The sequence below is a fragment of the Vollenhovia emeryi genome, unplaced genomic scaffold, assembly GCF_000949405.1.
Source record: "Vollenhovia emeryi isolate VEMERY1.0 unplaced genomic scaffold, V.emery_V1.0 DF939267.1, whole genome shotgun sequence".
Classification (NCBI taxonomy): Eukaryota; Metazoa; Arthropoda; class Insecta; order Hymenoptera; family Formicidae; genus Vollenhovia; species Vollenhovia emeryi.
This window is the reverse complement of record NW_011967099.1, coordinates 50378-54426: the sequence shown is the minus strand read 5'-3', so window position 1 is coordinate 54426 and position 4049 is coordinate 50378. Positions and strand designations below refer to the sequence as shown.

General features: G+C 43.0%; 1 protein-coding gene across 1 annotated transcript in view; it reads left to right on the top strand.

Moving 5' to 3' along the window:
• The first annotated feature begins 3625 nt into the window (after nt 1-3625).
• Nucleotides 3626-4049, top strand: part of LOC105559490 (60 kDa SS-A/Ro ribonucleoprotein-like) — a 13564-nt gene continuing 13140 nt past the window's right edge. Inside the window, exon 1 of the mRNA XM_012007805.1 lies at nt 3626-3779. The gene's annotated coding sequence lies outside the window, so the exon portion shown is untranslated. The remainder of the gene's footprint in view (nt 3780-4049) is intronic.

Below are 4049 nucleotides of genomic sequence, written 5' to 3'. Positions count from 1 at the left end.
TTGACACCATCATGAATTTATTGCCATTGGTGTAAAATCTATTTAGTGGAAAATTGATTGTTAGATCGTGTAATCGTTGCGAAAAAAGATTTGTGATTGAATTTAGACGTTGAAAACCTACTATCTCACATTGGAATCTTATCTTTCTTCTATATTTGTGTACATTTCGTATAAGTATTTTAATTAAAAGTATTTCATGTACATAATTGTATTTATTGTACATATAAAATGTACAATTACATATATTTTGCACACAATCGATCGTAAATATGTACGTAATATTGCCGCATGATTTCATAGAACGCTCGAGAATATTATTGATGTATACATACAGCGGGAATCACGGAATGACGTAAATTTTCGTGAGATTGCACCGATGAAATTGACTCCTCTCGTACATAACAATTAATTCCCGTCGGAAAGCAACTCGGCAAAAATATACGTCATCTCGCGATTCGATTACATTATCGACGCGTGAGATTGGGGGATGAAAGAATTTAAAAGAAAAAGAAAACACGAGTCGCGCGCGCACGTCACTTTGGTACAGTGACGGACAGAATGGTTGCAACGCGTTTTTTTTTTAAGGAATTTAGGAACGCGCATTTAAGAATCAGATTTATCTTTCCAAAACATTTTCTCTGGGGAAAATTTTACTCGAGAAATGGATCGGAAACGTTCGAAATAGTTTCGGAATGGCCGTCGAGTAAAAGATTCCTCAGAGAAGACGATTTTGGAACGTAATCCTGAATTTAGTAGCGAATTTGGTTACTCGCACTAGTGCGCACCGAGTGCATACTAAGGCTTGTTTACAGTCAATTCTTATATTTAAGGATTGTCTTAAATATCTCTTGAAATACATATTTCGTAGCCAGTAAAAAGATCTGTGCAGCATCCGTGCGGATAATGTTTGGCTAAACTCTCTTTGAGCGTGTATTTAAGACAAAGTTACATATAAAAATTGACTGCCCCCACGGAAAAATATCTATTTCAAAAAGTAGGTAAAAATATATGGTAATATATTTCATACATTTGGTGTATAAAAATTCTATTAAAAATATTTTATATAATATTATACAGGGTGGGCCATTTTAATCCGTACACGGTAATATCTCCTCAGGTAGGGGTGATAGCGGAAAATGCCTCAGAAAAAAGTTGTTGGGTTTCGAGAGGAACATAAGATGGTGTCATTAATTTAACCTGTATATGTCAAAAATATATTAAAAATGTATGTGAAATATATGAATAATATTTAAATTATATTTTTATAATTTCGCAATAACGCTCTTCGCTGCCGCGGGGCGGCGATCGCACGTTACACTTTCTCGCATTTAAAAATCAACCAACAGCAGTATATAAGAAGTGGCGAGAAATCAGATCTAACAGTTGTGGCAAATGAAATCAATTTCATCTCCGCTGGTAAAGCGTTGAGAACCTAAATTTTAAGATATACTTATAACACCTAATGTAATATTCCTTTTAATATTTTTATATAAAATATATGATAAAGCGCGCGGAGCACCGCTGCGTGCGAGTGAGTCGGATGCACGCTAAAGTGAGATAGTCGGCGGGCATCGGGTCTCCTCGAGTAATGTTGCTATCTCACTTCAGCGTGCATCTGACTCCCTCGCGCACGCAGCGGTGCTTCGCGCGCGAGCCGGAAAATCGCCAGAACATCCGGGCCCCAATTATAATGTGTGTATATATCATACATTTTATTATATATTTTTAATACATATGAAGATACATGAAAAATTTCAATTTATTGGTATTACATTTATAGTAGTAGTAGTATATGTTTCTTATCACGCATATACAAGTAATATAAAACGAATGTATCCTTTCTACCTTTCTTTATATATAATAAAATATATTTTTTTCCGTGAGGGCATAAACAGGTTTCAGTGTGCACTCAGTGCGCACTGGTGCAAGCAGTCGAATTCGCTATTAATGCACGTTCTTAAACTCATTTAAAAAAAAGTGTTGTAGCCACACTGTCCATCACTATGCAAACGATAGACACTCGATTAAATTCCGAAATGTTTAAAGCCCAGTTAGCGCTCGATCAGAGATAACGCTTTTCGGATTTTCCCTTCGGTCGCAGATTACGAGATTGGCGAACAAATATAACGATGCCGGTTTAAATATAGCGGCGAGATAATTCTGATCGACCGACCGTCGCGCGGAATCGTCTATTTATTTTCATTAAACTTTATCTCGATCTTCGCAACTGATCTCCGTCATAACGACGGAGGGGGGGGGGGGAAGAGTCGTTTTGCTCGCGTTTTCGTGCATCGCGCGTTTAAAGCCTAATCTACACTGTGTCCTTTGCGTCTGGAAACACGCTACTTTTTAGTCAATAAATGCGTTGAAAAAAATTGGTGCAAGTTGATAAATTGTACATTATACGTTGTACAATCGTACGTTGTCGACGAAGTTTTTAAAGCGTTTTAATTTGCTTATATAAAACCGAATGTTTCCAGACGCAGAGAGCACATTGTATAACAGATTAGGCGCAAAGGCCGACGCACGGCGAGCAGGAGGGTCCCGAGGAACTTTCGTAAGCCTCGTCAACCTAACTGCGAATGCGACGCGGCACGTACGTGCGACAAGGATTGATGTACACCCGCGTGGCGGGGGCAATTTGATATTCTCGAGCGACTAAACGGATCGAAAGTTCTCGTTAATTGTTAATTTACGGCACCGTCACTCGTGCCGGTTAATACGAGAATCGCAGCGCGCGCCGCGGCGCGGCATACATATATCTGCATCTTTATTTTGTTATTGCAAAGAAAACCTTCTCTTCGCTCCGCGATTGGAAAGAAAGAGAAAAAGACCGGGAGAAAGGGGGAGTGGGAAGAAAAAGAAGGGGAACAGCGGATCGGCAAGAGGAGAAAAAGAGGCGAGCAAAAGGGGGGGGGGAGAGAGAGGGGGTGGGAGAGGAGGGAGGGAGAGAATTCTTTCTCGAGTTATCAGCTGGAGGTTTTTTTTATTTACACCAAAAAAAAGAGTAGGGCCTTGGCATCGCCAGTCGGCCTACATCGTGCGTACTATTATATTTCGCAAGCAGTTTCGGAGCTAGCGGCGACAATTCTTCCGATAAGTACACGTCGGGATTGAGAAGGAAGAGGTCTCGTTTATACTCTAGCTCTGGAGGTTTTTTATTTAAAAAAAAATAACAAGAAGATGGCGTTGAGAGCCGAGTTCACTTTGTCGCCGCTGGATTCGAGCGAGCGCCGCAAATTGTAACACGCGACGTGGCATCGACGCGAATTAAACGATACAGTAAATAATACAGTAAGGTAAACCGTGCACCGTTTCCAAAGGATATAAAGTATATAAACCAACGAAGGCTGATAATTGTCAAGCGGTAGTTTGGGCGGTTTAACGGAAAATCAAAGTTCCAGAGTGAATAAACAAAACGTACTCTCCGTTCTCCACGCGCAAATATAATATACTTTTTAAAACTACGCCAACTGGAATACAAAACGAAAAAAAGGCTCATCGGCCAGAGAGAGAGAGAGAGCGAGAGAGAGAGAGAGAGAGAGAGAGAGAGAGAGAGAGAGAGAGAGAGAGAGGACATCGCGGGAAAAGTCAGCGTGGCGCCACCCGGCGCAGCCGCGTTCAACTTGCGCGGCGAGCGTAACGCGGGCCGTCGCCGCTGCGCGTCGCTCCGTGCGTCAATGCGCTCCCGCACACGTCGTTGCGCGATCGTCGTCGCAGTAAGTCTCCGTTCCTCCTGTGTGCGATCGTTCCGCGCGTCGGTCCACATCGAAGGCAAGGTAAACCGCTGGACGAGAACGGTCGAGGGGGACGATCGCGTTCCTCGCGAGGGCACGTTTCTACGCGGTAACTCTACGTCGCTGCGGCGCCAGGCTGGCGGCCGTGGGGGGGTGCGGGCGTCGCGGGCGAGCGAGCGAGCGAACGTGTGTATACATGCGTGCGTGATTGCGAAGTGCGTAAGGTCGCGCATCACCTCCCGTATCTCCGCGTTACCTTATCTGGTAACCAGGTGATACGCGCGATCCTCGCGAAGGAATCCGCGCTCATGC